The following is a 17,476-nucleotide window of genomic DNA, read 5'->3' as shown; positions in this document are numbered from 1 at the left end:
TTCCTAAGTGTATCTAAACTGTCTTTCAGTATTCTTTGCAGGGTTGGTTTGGTGGTCATGAAGTTCTTTAGCTGTTCTTTGTCATGGAAGTATCTTATTTCTCCATTGATTTTGAGGGACAGTTTTTCAGGGTACATCAGTCTAGGTTGGAAATCATTTTGCTTTAGGATCTGGAATACTTCACTCCATGCTCTTCTTGACTTTATTGTTTGTGCTGAGAAGTCTGCTGTGATTCTGATAGGTTTTCCTTTATAGGTTATCTGTCTTTTCTCTTTGACAACTTTTAATATTCTACTCTTATGTGGGATTTCTGGGATGGTGATTATTATATGTCTGGGTGTAGTTTTATTTTGGTTATGACTATTTGGAGTTCTATATGCTTCACTGATCCTGATGTCAGTTTCTGATCTCATGTTTGGGAAATTTTCAGCTATTACTTCTCTAAATATCCTTTTGACATCCTTTAGGTCATCCCCTTCTTTTTCATTAATTCTTATCAATCTTATGTTGTTTTTCTTTGCGTTATCTTGCAGTTGTTGAATTGTTATTTCCTTATTCCTTGTTATTTTAAAAGTTATTTCCTTTCCTGTTCACTAGCTGCAATCTTGTCTTCGTGGTCTGATATTCTATCTTCACTTTCATTGTGGTGGTTTTTACAGCTTTGAGTGGAATTTTTTATTTCCTGTATATCTCTGTGCATCTGCATTATGTATTCTGTTTGTTTCTTATATTGCTCATCCAGGTATTCTATCTTTTTGTTTGGTTCTTCCAATTCTTTGACTGTGTCTTCTTTAGATATGTTCCGCATCTCCTTCATTTCTTTCATCATTTCTTCTTTTATGTGGGAGATTATTTCGAGTTTGAATTCCTTTAAAGCTTCCCATAGTTGCTTCGTTATTTCAGTTGCTATTATGTCTGATATTTCAGGTGTATGGTATATATTTTCTTCTATGTACATCACTCCTAAGGTTTCTTTGGATGGGGTGGTTTGAGATTATAATTTGGTCTTTTGTTTTGTCATTTTCCTACGTTTCTGTGTTTCAAGTGTATCAAGTGTTATTCCAAGGCTTCCCCAGGGCTTGCTTGAGATCCTCTTCTATGCCCTCAGCTCCTGGTACTCTGGCCACCCAGCTCCCCTGATTGAGAGAGGGTCTCTGAGGGTGGGTCAGTCCAGCCTGACCCCAGCCCCTGGAAGTGATGGTGCCTGCTCACCCAGAACTTGAGACCCCCAAGCACAGCTGGAAGTGGGGAGGCCACCCTAGGCCCACCCATGAACTTCCGCACTGGTCTAGTGCACTGAGATGTCACAAAGTTCCTTTTCCGACCTGAGCGGGGGTCCCTAATAAGCTGGACTTGGGGGTAAGTTCGTGGGGCACTTATGCCTGTCTGCCCAGCCTCTGGAACTGATGGCACCTGCCTGCTTGCCTCCTCAGAATTCCAGAGTCTTCCAAGCACTGCTGGGTGTGGGGAGGTTGCTACAGGCCTGCCCAGGATGCGCTGTGCTAGTCTGGCGCACTGGGAAGCCACAAGGATCCCTCTCTGAGCTAAGCAGGGGATTCTAAGTTAGCTGGACTTGGGGGAATGTGCGTGGGGCACTTACCCCAGGTCACTCAGCCTCTGGAACCAATGGCGCCTGCCTGCAACCATTATACTCTTTAGAGCACTTTCCTTCCCTTTCACTTTCACAATATATTTTTTGGATCCCATTATTCTGTCAGTTATTATTTTTACACTAGAGAGACAATGCGATATTTACTTCACTAATGAGGATATTTTCAAGTTGTGTCCATTTACCTATAAAGGCCTCAAGGCCATCCTTTTTTATAGCCTAGTAGTATTCCATTGCATAAAAATACAACATCTTTTTCATCCACTCTGCAGTTGATGGGCATTTTTGTTGTTTCCAAGACTGAGCTGTCACAAACTGTACTGCTATGAACATGGCTGCACCTATATCACTGTGACATGATCTTTTCAATTTTTCTGGGAAAATACCCAGGAGGGGAATAGCTGTATTTAATGGAGCTTAGGCCATCCTAGTTTGTTGAAGAATCTCCATATTGATTTCCACAGTGGCTACCCCATCTACACTCCCACCAATAGTGGAGAAGTGCTCCTTTTTCCCCACAGCCTCGCCAACAGTTCTTATCAGTTGATTTCTTGATAGCAGCCATTCTTTCTGGAGTGAGAACAAATCCCAATGCTGTTTTAATTTGCATTTCTCAAATGACCAGTGATGGAGAACATTTTTTTGTATATTGATTTGCCATTTGTATATCTACATCTGAGAACTATATGTTCATTTCAGATGCCAATTTTTGGAGAAGGTCTTTGAATTGGGGGTTTGATGCTTTTCAGTTCTTTATATGTTTTGGATATAAGTCCTATTTGTTTTTCAAAATTTTTTATTTTGAGGAAAATAAAACCAAATGAGAGAAAAAACAACAAAATGGGGTCAAAACAAAAGAATGGACTTAAAACCAAAATACAAGGTGATCAACAATGGTTACTGGGCTGAGAATTTATCTCAGCAGCATAAGTGTCTGCTTTGCAAGCATGAGGTTGTGAGTTCAATCGCCAGTGCACCCCCCTAAAAAACTCAAAACAAATAAACAAGCAAGCAAACAAAAAATGGCTACCATGATGTCTCTTGTTATCTTTAATAGAATTGCCCATATCATAGGCACAATGAAATTGAACATAGCAGTACAGAACATACTCAATTAAAACAAAACATTGGGGACATTATAGGACTTCAAAAGAAGGTAATAGTCAAACCAGAATAGGTATCATAGTGAATCTTACTGTCTTCAGAATGGTTGCCTATACTCTCAGACTTGATACTATCAAATATAACAGATTCAAATAAAATCAGTCAAGACAAGATAGTGATCAAACAAAACAGATTCAAGTAAAATCAGTCAAAAAAGGCAGTGAAATCAATACAGGGCTTCAGATTAAGTTAATGAGAAATTAAAAGTGGTTACCATAGTATATCCTGTTATCTTTGGAATAGCTGTCAATGCCCTCAAATCTAGTACAAGTAGACAAACTGGAACAGAATATAATCAAACTGAACAGAGGGATGAAAACTATATGGGTTTCAAATCATGATACAAGATTAACAACATCCACTGCCTTCCCTTTTTAGACAATTCCTCCCCTTTCACTTTCACAAAATGCACTGTGCATTTTGTATTCCACCAACTCCTGTAGTTTTTAGATTAGGGAGGCAATCGCTATTTACCTAAGTGGTTCTGAGACTTTTTACCCCTGAGCTTGATCTCAAGTTGTATTCATTTACCTACAAGAACCTCAAAATTTTCCTTCCTTATAGCTGAGTAGTTCTGCATTGCATAAAAGTGTTATGTCTTTCCAACCAATCTGCAGCTGAAGGGTGAGCTACCTCTACTTTTTCTGATTCCCTGTCACATAGAGCATTATTTTTTCATCTTTGACTTTCAGTCCATTAACCCTCTTTCAGGTTAATTATGTTTCTTAGATAGAGCATCTTGATAGACCCTATCTTCTGATCCACTCTGCCTGTGTTTCTTTTTATTAGTGTATTGAGACCATCCATGTTAGCGATTTTGTTCCACCTTCTCTGCCTCGTCTCTGCCATGCTATTTTTCTGTCGTTGCCTGTCTACTTTCCCCATTCAGTTCCAATGTCTGCTCCATTCAGTGAGCCCCCTCTGCTGCTGTCCTTGAAGCCATGATATTTTTTCTCTCTCTCTAGAATGTCCTTCAGTATTTTTTTGTAGGGTTGAATTGGTGGTCATGAACTCCCCCAGTTCCTCTTTGTTGTGGAAGCATCTTATTTCTCCATTAATTTTGAGAGATTGTTTTTCAGGGCACATCAATCTGAGTTGGAGGTTATTTTCTTTCAGGGCTTGGAACACTTCACTCCAAGCTCTTCTTGATTTGATGGTTTGTGTCGAGAAGTCTGTCATGATTCTGATGGGTTTTCCTTTATAGGTGATCTGTTTCTTTTCTGTGACAGCTTTTAATATTCTGTTCTTGTGTTGAATTTCTGGGATATTGATTATTACATGTCTGGGTGTATTTTGGTTATAGCTGGCTGGAGTTCCATATGTTTCATATATCTGAATATCATTTCCTCTTCCTATGCTTGGGAAGTTTTCTTTAATTATTTCTGTAAATAGCCTTTATATTTCATTTGTATTTACCCCTGATTCTTCACTCACATTTTTATTCTTAAGTTATAGATCCTCTTGTCATCTACCAACATTTGTATTGTTACTTCTGGGGCTGGGGATTTAGCTCAGCGGCATAAGCACCTGCCTTGTGAGTTCGATCCCCGGTACCGATAAAAAAGAAAAAGACAAAAAAAAAAATGCATATGTATTGTTACTTCCTGGTTCCTTGATTTTTTTAAGACATCTTTTGTTTTGCAATCACATGTTGCAAACCTGTCTTCAAGGTTTGACAGTCTATCTTTAGTTTCTTTCAAGCAATTTTACCAGCTTTCAATGGAGTTTTTAATTTCCTGGTAATGTCTTTGGATCTGTTTTATGTATTCTAGATTTTTTAATATTCTTCATGAAAAGTTTCCCCCCTTTTTTCTATCTTCCTCCATTCTTCCATCTGTGTCTTCTTGAGATGTGCTTAGCACTTCTTTTATTATTTTTATTATATTTTCTTTTACTTGTATTAGTATTTCTGTTTTAAGTTCTTTTATAATTTCCATGAAGATATTTCTTTATGTAAGATGCTGCTTCTTCAGAAACTGCAGGCATGCAACCCCTGATCTCTTACTTGTCCACCTTTCCTGGGTCAGCAATGTTTGAGTTGGAGGCTGGAGACTTCATTTTCTTTCTTCCTCTTGTCATGTTTCCAGTTTCTTCCCAACAAGTGGATAATGGGGGTCTGTGATACTTCCTGTATTGGTTACAATTTGGAGTGTGCTGGCTATGGATTGCTGCCCTCCCTGGTCTGCTGGTGACCACTGGAGTACAACCAGGGGTGGGGTAGGTTGGCTCCTCCCTTCTGAGCTGGTCCACCACTGGGAATCTTCACCACATTAGTGTGTGCCATGCAGATGGGGCCAGTTAGGGATAGCTTCAGGGAAACCTTGTTCTTGGCTATTGGATTGTGCACAGGGGCAGAACTCAGTCCAGGCAATTCTCACCAATCAGCACTGCACTAGGAGTGGCTGAATGAAGCTGGCTGCAGTTCTGGTTCTGGGTTTATGCTGCCCAACTCCAAAATGTTGCCCAGACAATTGCCCACTCCTGTGGGAGGACAGAGATCCCCACACTAACCATGAGCCAGTGTAGCTCTCCAGTCTGGTGCTCCCTTCCAAGACTGTGTCCTCCCTTGCCAACCCCCAACTTCACCACAGCCACAAGTCTTCCAGCAGTGCCTTGAACACTGTGGGACCAGCTCTGCTGAGAGTGTATCTGGCTACAGCCTTCTGTTCTCATTTTTCTTTTTTTCACTTTAGTTTCTTCCTGGGTTGAAAAGATCCATCTCTTTCGGTCTGATCTTCAGGATGCTATATTCCAGCATCTGAGCTATTTCTCTCAGAGAGACTCTTTACTTTGCTGCTTATTGATCTGCCATCTTCCCAGCTTCCCCCAGTATAGTATTTGTTAAATTGATACTGTTGAATAAAATGGAAAGCAAAATGGTGACTACCATAATTTTTGTTTCCTTACTTGATAATGACTGTTATGGCTTATTCAGATGTCTCTCCAAAGCCTCATGTGGTCACAGGTGGCTGGGCTAGGGCATGTGAATGGGGATTAAGGGTGCAACACTGGTACAGATGGGTGGGCCAAAAAATAGTCCAGGTTCTTTGCTTGTGTATAGCAAGGAAGAATTGCCAAACATATACCTCATAGTAAGTAGTTAGTGGCTGTGTTTACTAAAGATCGTGGGATGGTAGCAGCAGGAACTGGCAGAAGACTAAAAGGAAAAAGGAGGAGGAAGAACCCGTGATAACTCAGGCTCCTCGTAGTTAAAGGCTCAGATACCTCTGAGGTGCTTCTTTCTCAGCCTCTCATTAGTGTCCATGACACGGCATTGGATCCTTCTGTGCTTAAATGTGGATAATCATTGTTTGTTAGCTGAATAAATTTCCCTGTATTAATACTAGGGTTAAGGGTGTGGCTAATGGGTGTGGGTGGCATCAATTAATAGGCTTGCAGCCTGGACGGGATAAAAGGGAAAGGAAGTTTGGCGGCTACTGTTTCTGTTACACACTGCTTTGCTGCCTTCTGCCGGCCCTGCTGTGGACTGTTTCTCCTTTGTGATACTCCTCTTCCATGTGTCCTGCCATGGAACCAGCTGACTATGGACTGAAGCCTCTGCAAACTGTGAGATAAATAAACTTTTCCTCCTTTAACTTTTGGGTGTTGGGTATTTGTCTCAGCAACAAAAAAAGTAACTAAGACAATGATTAAAAAATTATAATGTTTGGAGGCAGAAGAGTATGTGGAAAGGGGATGAAAGCAGTATAAATTGCTTGAATGGTCCTGATGACTGAATTCTTTCAAACTTGTGAGGAACAGAAAATACTCATGACCTTAATCCCTAGAACACAGCTAGCAAGGGGAAGTGTATCCCTGTATTTAGGAAGCACTCTTCAGGTTTTAAAAAAAATTTTTTTTAATTTTAAAGAGAATAAAACAAAAGAAAACAAAACAAAACAAAACAACAAGGCAAATCAGAACAGAACAATGCAAGCAACATAGGAGTTCACAACAAGACAACAGAATATCAACAGCGGGGTTTTTGTCTTAAGATCTGTTATTTTCATTCACATTCTTTTTATTTTTGTAACTTTACTTAACATATCTATGCAGTGTATTATACACATTTTATTGTGCTACATAATATATCTGCTTATGTGACAAATTTATTTATATCTTTCACACTAAGTGTGAGCAGGATTGTGTTTGATTTGTTTTTATTTTCAGGTGGATTTGCAGTCCAGCCTGGCCAACTACAAGTACCCAATAAGTATCTGTTATGAATGAACATGCCTGAAGGTGCATCCCACCTGCAGTCCACTGTTTTTGCCCCACCCCTTCTTGGAGTAGAGAACAGTTGTTTGGGGCTGCATATGCCATATGTGATATGGTTGATGCATGTGACAAACAAAACTTGTCTTTTATAAACAATTTTTATTATAATATTTTTTTAAAAACCAAGGACACAAAAAGGGCAGGCTGCAGACTGGAAATGCCTGTGTCAAGACTGTGATCTGCATCTAGAGAAAGGAAAGAAAATTAGCTGACAATGAGACTGTCTTCTTAACAGACATCGTGCTGTATATTTCCTCTAGCTAAGGACGTACTGATGACATGGAAAGGCTGTGTCCTCACTGCCAGCTTGTGATGATTTTGCAAACAAGGATTTTGTCTTCTTCATCTTTGTTCTTCTGCTACTTGGGCTGGGTGTGGGTGGGTTTTAGAGGACTGAATCCTGGAAGGTGCCAAGGCCAAGGCACACCCTGCTGTCATGGTCAAGGCAGAATCACTTGGCCAAGTTTCAGAGTGTTGCTTTCTGACACTGTCATTGTGGGAGAGACTGCTGAAAGTATATGGGACAATAAATGGATGTTTGCAGGATTTAAGGATGTTTTTATTTTCATGTCTATAATCCTAGTGATCTGGGAGGCTGAGGCAGGAGGATGGCATGTTCAAGCTTAGCCTTAGCCACTTAGTGACTTAACTAGGCTCTGGCTCAAATAAATAAGAAAGGGATGAGGATGTAGTTTAGTGTGAAGATCCTGGATTCAATCCCCAGAGCCTCAAGAAGAAAAGATACAATGAAATCAATAAATCAATAAAGAACAAAGATAGTAACAAGTATCAAACACTGGGAGGAGACGATATGGAGGGGGAGTATAGATGAACTAAAATATCCTAATCAATATAGCCCACATGGTCATCAATCACTAGCAATTACAATCAATACATGGAGAAATAGTGGTAGAAGCACTTTCTGCAGTGTGACAATGTAATCACCAGAAGGAAAATTGAGATTCTGGAGGTTGCACTGTGGGTGGGCAGGATGTAAATTGACAGTGTGGCTTTTCGGTCTAAGCTTTTCTAGGCTATTTACTTTGTTACCCACATGCATGTATTTTGATTTTAAAAATCCCCACCCTTTTCTAATAGGCAATTTGTGGTTACCATGAGCTTGACCTGGAAAGTAGCTGGTGTCTCTAACTCTTCTGTCATAGTGCCAGTTTCCCACTGGGGTCTACGAAATAGCATTTTCTCATGGGGACACTTCCCTGTCTTCAGGAGCCCCTGAGAAACCTCATGTTTGCCATACCTTTTCCTGGGGCCTGGCAGAATGCCCTCCTCAGGTCAGGCGGGAATAAGGAAAGAAGAGTTTCCTGATAGATATCTGCCGCTGAACCCAGCACTGGGAAACCAGCTGAATGGCAGTTCTCATGTGCTGTGGCCAACAGAGATGAGAGCTGATTTTGCAGCTCTTGGTGTCAGACTTGGAAGCTGAAGTCTTGTCAATCAGAGCCACTTTCCCAGAGCTGCTGAGGCTTTGGACGGGCACAGTGGGGTGTGCTGGGGTACAATGAGGAGAGGAGGGTAGGGGTTCTGACTTACTATAGGTGTTCATGGAACCCACTCAGTTCCTCGCGTGTAAGGTGTCCTGGCACCCATCCAGTGATTTCATTATCAAAGTAAGAAGAAGAGGCATATGATAGTGTTTTATAGCTAAAGCACAAATCAAAAGAATTGAATAGGATTCACTGTCCCATGAGCTTTGTGTTTACCATTTCTTGTTTTTGTAATGACTCTGATCATCCCTTCCTTCATCAGAACTTGACAGAATTCCTACTGTATGATGTGCTATGTCCTAAATATTTACCTGTATTACTATGTTCAATTTATCATTTTAATTCATATACGGCCAATGCTTTGCTGAGTCATATTGAGACCAAAGGCAAAAGCAAGATCAGTACTAGTAAGCTGGTTATTCTCTTAATAGTTTGATATTCTGTTCAATGTATCTTTAACATTAATTTCTATTTAAAAAGTACTCTGTTAATTAGCATATTACTTATCTTGATCACTGAGTTTTCTGACAATTGCTTAAATTTTGTGGCTGAGGAAACTCTTCCTAGTCTCAGCTCTGTGTAAGGTAGTTATTATCTTAATCACATTCCACAAAAAGGAGTTTCAGTTTAGGGATATTGTTGGGAGCAGCTGAAGCTGGAGATCTATGGTACATGTGAGGCTGGAGCAAGGCCATCCAGAGAACAAAGAATACCTGGGACAAGTCTTGCTAATAAGCTGCTCCATCTCAGAGAACACCAAGCCCAAGGCAATCCAAGCAAGAGCTGCTAGCCAAAGGAGTGTCATGTGACAGTATTTTGCTAAGTGTATAAATAAACACCCCTACAGCAGTGGTTGAATAGTTCCTTTCCTCTCACCAAGAGACAGGACTCTACCTGACCTCAAATTGTTTCTTTACTTTATTTTCCCATTCTCTCACCACCGCCCTTCCACTAATATCTAGAGTTGTAGCCAGAAGCAGCAGGGTATTTACTAACTTGGTGGAGTTCACAAGGGTAATAATGGGTAGAGTAGTAGTTTGGATCTGGGTCTGCATGACTTCATACCATTTTATCATGCTATGTTTTAAGACGGGTGCACAGGATAATTTCATTAAGTACTACAAAGTGCTAATTTTATAACCTATTTAGCTTTTTCATGCCTTCTGAATGTGTTTGATTTTGATTTAATGCTCTCATCATTTAGACACTGATTTTCTTTTATTTAATGTAGCATTATATATAGATAGGAATTTGATGAATAACTACTGCATGTGTACCATATGCAATGTGTTCCTACATATATGGCTTGCTTCCCATAAATCAGTGAAATTGCACAGGTAAACACATTTTTCCATTTCTTAAATGAAGAACCTGAAGATCCCAAAGAATTCATGATAAACTGGGGCTTGCGCTTGTAGCTCATGAGGCTGAAGCAGAAAGATCCAATTTTGAGGCTAGTCTGGGTAACTTAGGGAGACCCTCTCTCAAAATAAAACTTAAAAAGCACAGGAGATGTAGCTCACTGGGGATGCCCTGGATTTGCTCCCCAGCACTGCAAAGAGTTAATGACTTTGACACAGTATACATTTTCTGCAATACTTTTAGATGCTAATAATGATGATGTGTACATAGATCTAGAGTGGGAGACCCTTAGCACACTGAATCAACAATAAAGGAAGCCTTAATATTCACTGCATGGAATGAGGTGGGTTGGAGAGCCTGTCAACCTATTATCCTGCATAAACACCAAGTTCCAAACAAGTAGCCTGTCTAGTCTTCCTATGACCTAGTCCTCTCTGGAACCTCTCTGAGGTAACTTGTAGGAGGGAATGGTGTGTTTTCTCAGCCTGCCTAGAGTTATCATTTCTTATGCTTTCAGGGAAGAGGCTGTACTCCCTTTTGGTGTAGTATGTGACCTCCTGTGTATACCTATCGAGTGTCAAATGTTCCAAAGTTGATTAGCTCAGGGAGCCAGACAGTGCCTCTGTGAACATTTGCACCTCTCATGAAGATCAACAGTGGACAGCACTGCAAAGTACACATCTCACTGGAGTTTGAAAAGAGGATCACCACACCCTCAGAATGGTCTCTCTATTGCCAATCTTGTTCTTCTTACACTGCTTCTTCAAACCAGAGGCAGGACGCCCTGTCTTCCCTTCAGTGACCTTCCACTCTCCCCAAGTCCACATCAGAAGAACCACTCACAGACATTTCTAGCCCACTTCCTGCAACTCCAAGTGAGCCAAAGTCTCTGAAGGAGCCACATCTATGTGAAAGATCTTGCAGGCAACTTCACTTCACCTGACTTTAACATCAGAATTGTGGAGCGATAGAATATTGTAACTCAGGGGTCAAAATTATCTGGGATATCTTGGCTTTATATCCCATCACCTTAACTTGTGTGCCTGACCTTGCAGTCTTGTGACTGACAGGTAAACTGCCCAGAATGCATCTCTAACTTTAGCAGACCTCCAGCCTCCATCAGCTCTAAAGCTAATAGAGCTGTAAGATAACATCTGGGATTTTTTGCCTTGCTGTAGCCTGCTTACCTGATGGTTCTACTAATGTCGTTGGTGAATGTATTGATTCCATGACTAGAAAACGTCATGTAGCTTTATCCATGATGGAACATGTCAGCTGGGTGGATCTTGACTCTGTGGTCCTGAGATAACCACTCATATTTGGATCAGACAGCAGTTGTTTTATGTCAACATTCATGATTACAAATTAGTGTTCCACAATTTTAAGCCAGCTTCAAGACCCAAATTCACAGATCTGTCTCCTACATCTAGAGCTACAGACAAACTTTATGTTCTGGCTAAATTCTGGATTCCCTTTCTTGATTTCTCTTTCTTTAGCTGTCATGTAGATGTTACATATTCTGAGAAAGTTTTCATGTTCCTAGTATGAGATTACAGGCACTCCCACCACTGCTTTGCCCTGGGATGGAAGCTCGGCCTAGTGTACAGTTGTGTGTTTCTTTGGCTGCTCAGCTGTGGCTCTCTCAGATCCCCAAGCTCTCCTCCTGCTCTTGCTTAGTTCAGCCACTCACTGAGGTTCCTTGTGGCCACTTGTTTTGTACCTTCTGTGTGGGAGGAGCTCACCAGTAACTGTGATGAATAAAGTAATTACTGTCAATGTGTTCTGCAGCACTGTTTCTTAGTGTGTCTTCATGCAGTCTTGAGGGCTGTGGTAACAACACTCTCAGAGACTGTTATGGTTTGGGTTAAAAATGTCCCCCCAAATGGGGATTAGATCACGTGATGTGAACCTCACTGACTGGTTCAGTGATGCACTTATAGCTATATGTGCAGTTAGAAAGAGGAGCCTATTTGGAGGAAGTAGACCATTTGGAACATGATCTGGAAAGGTACATTCTTGTCCCCAGCTCTTTCCTCACACTCTGGCTCTTACCCTGTGCTCTGCCATGAGTTCGGCGGTTTTTGTCCACCATGCCATTCCACTGTGTTTCTGCCTTAGAGCCATCCAGTCATGGACCGCATTCTCTGAAACTGTGAGCCAAAATAAATCTTTCTTCTTTTAAATTGTGTGTGTCAGGCATTTTATTTTGGCAAGATAAAGCTAACTACTACAGAGATTCTGTAGGAACTTGGGTGGAGACCAAGTCTACATTTTAGCAAATCTCCTTAGTCATCCTCCAGTTTTATTATTGATGGAGAAAATTCTCTCTTTTTATGTTGCTTCAGACTGCATTTAAAACTCTTTTCCAAGAATTTCTCAGACTATGGAATCTCCCAGGGAGGTGGAACCAGATCTAATGGCTTTAACAGGAAAGTATCTTAGTGCTGTCTAGTGTTCCCCACCTAGACCCCATCCTCAAGGGGACCTCCTCATTGCATTTGGCCTTGACCTATGTGTGAGCGTGCACATCCTAACAGGGATGGCTGTGATGGTGAGAAAATGGGATTTGTTCTTCTGCTGGTGGAAACCAGTTTCTCTCCCACTACTCTTGGTCTTTTTCTTCCTACCTCCCCATATGTGCATTTTGCAAATGTTTAATTTGCTCTGCTAACAGATAACACAAAAGTGCTGAGCAGCCAGGCTCAGCCATTGTCAGCTGTTGTTCATATTGTTTCCCCTTCTCTGCTACCCCCAACTCAGCTTGAACTAATTAGGCTGCTACATACCATAATGAGGACTAATAACACCTAATGGTTAGTCTTGGACAAACAACCGATAAGGGCTGCAGAATCACCTGAATTTCCTCTGTCCCTATCCCTACTGAGACCTACTGGGAAGTGACTCTCCCTGCTCCTTAGGCTCCCAAGGTGAGACACTGGGCCACTGAAACCACATGACCACAGTACTAACCCTTCCTTTGCTTTGACAGGTGGAACCAAGGCCTCTCAATAGGCCATACCTTGATGTGACCAACAATAGACAAAAAGCAACGGCTCTGTGAGATCAACCCCAACCCCAGCCTCCCTTCACCTGATAGCAGGGTTGGTGAGGGCAGTGTCAAACTCCCCTGCAGCATTCTTCTCGTTCTCAAAATAATGTAGTTTCAAAGAGAACAGATGGATTACATTTTCCTAACTTTTAGCTGGTTCCAATGTGCAAACACTTAAGATCATAGTGTTAACATTTTCTCTATGTTTTATGTGCATATAAAATATTCCTGAAGAATGTGCTTTTGAATGTGAAGTTTGATCCAATTACAATTTTATAGAGTTTATAAAAACATAAAAAGTATGTTCTCTGGGTGTTTGAGACCTTGTTGGCCTTTACAGTAAACTTGGAAGCTTGCAGGGAAACAATTGCCACCATGTCAAAGAGAGCCTTGTGAAGCTTAAGACTGATGAGCCCATTATGTAAATATGGAAACATCCCTTAGTCTCTAGGGGCGAATGAGATACTGATGAATGGAATTAAAAACAATCCTGTGGTCTTGGATCAGATTGGAAATGGTTGTTGTTTTCTGTCTTTGAAGGGTTGTAAAAAAAACAAAATAAATAAGAAAAAGAATCTTGCAAACTTAACTTCTGTGGTTTAGAAGGTGGCTCATGTAAAGTCAGACAGTTTGCCTGTTAGTGAAACAGAAGGAATAAGCTCCACAGCATAAAGAGCCCACCAGAGTCCTTTTTCTGTACTCCACAAGGTCAGCAGAACCAGCAAGAAGCTCATGCAGCGACAAAGTGCAGAGAAGGCTGGGGAAGAGGCGGGGGGGTGAAGGTGGGGGTCTTTCCCATCCTATCTGTATTATACCTGGGCAAATAACTTGGCTTTGACCTCCTCTTTGTTCCAAAAAAAGAGAGAAAAAAATTTTGAAAAGCAGAATATTAGGTTAGGGATCCCTTGTCTTGCTCTAAGATGCTGATTACTTCCCAACCCCTTCCCACACCCCAAGACACCTACAAGTTGGTGGAACACGTGAGTCAGGAGGGTGGCGTCCATTAAATTAAAGAATATCTGGAGCTAAGTCCCCAATCAAAGGATATGGCTCTTGGGGAAAAAATGGTGTATAACAAGCCTGTATTTCAGTGGATTTGCATAGGGTATTTTCTGGTTCCTAGCACAAGCAGTTCCCCATATGAGCCTGTTCGCACTGTAAGATGTTGAATAGTACTGGCTCTTGGTACCACAGTGAGAGTGCACAGACTTGTAAGAGCAGTTTTGCTAAGTAAATGTGGACCTGATTTTTTGGGGGACTGGTCCAGCTCCAGCAGCTCCCTATGGCATTCAGGTGCTTTATGAGGAGAGGAGTTTTCCATTGTGCACATCTTGGGGCAGGTCCAGCAGTTCTGGAGAGACCTGTGGTCCTCTAGTAAGAATCTCTTTTCCTGCATCCATGTGGGCCTCTACCATTAACTGGGAAAATTCCTCTCTGTCAAACTGGGGGAAATGCAGAAGTGGTTTTGTGTTGTATATCAAGAAAATATGTGAAGCTCAGAGAGGCCAAGAGCCTTGGGAAAGTGGCATGGACTCTCACATAGTCCCCTGCCCTGCCTATTCCACAGGGGAGTATGAAGCGGTTGAAACTAGCTGAGCAAGAGAGGATGATGTCATTGTAACAAATCATCATGGACTTGGAGACTTAAAATAATTGACATCTATGCTTGTATAGTTCTGGAAGCTGAAAGTTGGAAATCCAATTGTCAGCAGGGTGCTACTCCTCTGAAAGCGGTAGGGGACAATCCTTCCTTGTTGCCTTTTGCAAGTATGGCCTCAGATAATCATGTGTGGTGGTAGCTATTTCAGCTGATCTCTGTTTCTATGTGACCTTCTTCTGTGTCTCTCTGTGGGTTACGAACTGACTTGGAAATGAGCAAAGGTAATAATCAGTTAAGGACTGAGATAGGGATGTCCTGGGTTAGGATGGTCCTCAAATCCAATGACTAATGTCCTCCTTTGGAAACATCCTTTGCTCATTTTTAAGTCAATTCACTTTGGGGGGTTCTAAGAGGATAAAATATTGGGGGACACTGTTAAGAATTTGGGGGGACACTGCAGCCTGCTACAAATGAGAAGTAATTAGAACAGACAGACAGGAGTGCAGGGTCCTTGCTCTTCGGCAAACATCCTGAGCACATTCTTTCTTTGTGGCCTGCACCATGGAACTCTCTTCTCTCAGAGGTCTGAGTCTTTCTTCCTTCTAGTTTTTTTACAGGCCATTTGGAATAATTTGGCTTTCATTTTACATGATGTGAGAGGCTGTTAGAGGATTTTAGCAAAAGAATCACATGCTTTGGTTTGTGTTTGATGAGCTTTGTTCTGGAGGCTGTGTAGAAAACTGGCTGTGGAAGTAAAGGGCATAGAGAGTGAGGACTCGCAGGCCATTAGGAACAAGATCAGAAGCTGTGGGCATAGGGGATGTGATCCTTAATTGATCATGGTGATACTGGAGACTGAACCTAGAGATACTCTGCTACTGAGGTACAACATGAAAGGGTTTTGCACTAGACACAGTATTCAGCAGTAGGAGGCAGGACCAAGGGATGTTTATCTTGAGGTCACTCTCCCCTTCCCCTATGACAACTTCCTTTTTCCTTTTACTAGTGGCACAAAAAACGTCCCAATCAGCTGCTTGCGCATCGCATCACCAATGCCTGCCCCAAGTGCAACGCCCGGTCAGAGGTTATATATATGTCCCATACCCCATCACTGGGCTCTTCTCCACATCCTTGGAATAAAGGCTCCTGCTTCTTTACATTTTTTCTCTTTCCTCACGCCGAAAGCCCTACCATTTGGTTCCCTGACTGGGAAGGCAGCGTGAGTGACTCCTGGGGTCCTCCAGTTTGAGTCCCCTTGCTAATTCATGGACTGGACTGTATATTGGATTAATTTCTCATTTCTTAACATGCGAGAGCTGCTCAACTTGTCACCAGCAGCCTACAAACAACACCAGCCTATCTTATTTACCTCAGGTGAGCCAATTTCTGTCCAGGATTTTCTGTTATGGTGAGCCTGGCCCACGCTAGATTACCCTCTCCATCCCTGGAGTAAGGTAGCAGTTCTCACATTCCTCGGAACATCCGATGTTCCGAGGCAAAGCCATTACTCTGGTCCTCAGGGATCCTGACCCGTGCCTTTTGGTGATGGCCAATGGGTTCAGATTTGAGCCATTTTAATCACACTTCCAAAATAGGTGATGATCTCTTTTGTTAGGTGTGATCTGGGACAATTTTCACACTCATTGGGGGAGAGCTAGGTTCTCACACCTTGAAATGAAAATTTTCTTTTTGGCTCACTTTTAACTTGGTCATGGGGAATACTATCTCCTGTCCCCCAAAAAACACACCTCTGGTGTGCCTGTTTCGTAACCTTGCTACCCTTGGCCTAAATAAAACTCTAACAATTAAACAATTAATCTTTTACTGCCAGGAGGCATGGCTGACCTACAAGCTTATTGGCAGCCCATGGCCTAAAGAGGGAAGGTTTAACCCCTGTATTCTCAAAAATTTATATGACTTTTGTTACACTGGCAACAAGTTAGCAGAAATTCCGTATGTACAGGCTTTCTTTACCCTAAGGATGTGCTCTTCTCTCATTAAATCAAATATTTTTAGCTAACTCTAATGTACCACAAACTCTCCCCTCGTCCCCTCAAGACCCTTTAGATGATGTGCCCCCATCTTTACTCCCCCTCCTCCTTATCCCCAAGATCAAACCCCACAGCCTTCTCAGTCAAAGGTTTCTATACTCCCTGCACCATCCTCTCTTCCTCCTTTACCCACAGCAGCCTCTAAACCTTCCTTTAGTGTTTCTCCCCAGTCTCCAACTTCTCAATGCCGCCTACCTGAGCTGTCTGTTCCATCTGAGGGTTCTTTGTCCATTTCCTCTGTGTGGCCATTTTTTTCACCAACTCACCATACATGGTCTTGGGTGTTCCAGCCTTCTGGCAGGCCACATGGTTGCCAGCAGCATGTTGCTGCAGCTCACATGGAGGACAGCTGCCATCTTGCGGCCTTTCATCACGTGACAGGGCGCTGCCATCTTGTGATGGGTCTCAGGGTCAATGGCCGCCCCCTTGTGGCTCCCCCTGTGATCAACAGCAGGCATCCTGTTGGGGGTCACATGATGTCCAGCCACCATCTTGCCCTCATTCATTTTGCTGCCAGCAGCAGCTAGGCTGCTGCGGGTCACACAGTGACCTGCCAACAGCCTGTGTTTCCTTGTCACATGGTGGTGAGCAGCTGTTTTGTAGCTAATCACTGGGTAATTTGCCCATACATGCCTGCTAGATGGTTGGCTGCTTGATGGCCATCTACTCCACAGTCTTCTTAGCCTCAATCTCTGCTCATGCTTCAGGAACAGGCTGGCCCCTAAGGACTGGTTAACATACATGTGCCTTTCTCTCTTTCTGACCTATCTCAGATTAGTCATAAATTAGGTTGCTTCTCTATTGACCCACAAAATTGTATTAGAGAATTTGAATTTATAACTAATTGCTATGATTTAC

This window comes from Cavia porcellus, unplaced genomic scaffold (genome assembly GCF_034190915.1).
Source record: "Cavia porcellus strain 051 isolate PalLab524CR breed Dunkin Hartley unplaced genomic scaffold, mCavPor4.1 scaffold_29, whole genome shotgun sequence".
In the NCBI taxonomy this organism is placed as follows: domain Eukaryota; kingdom Metazoa; phylum Chordata; class Mammalia; order Rodentia; family Caviidae; genus Cavia; species Cavia porcellus.
Note: the sequence above shows the minus strand (reverse complement) of the source record.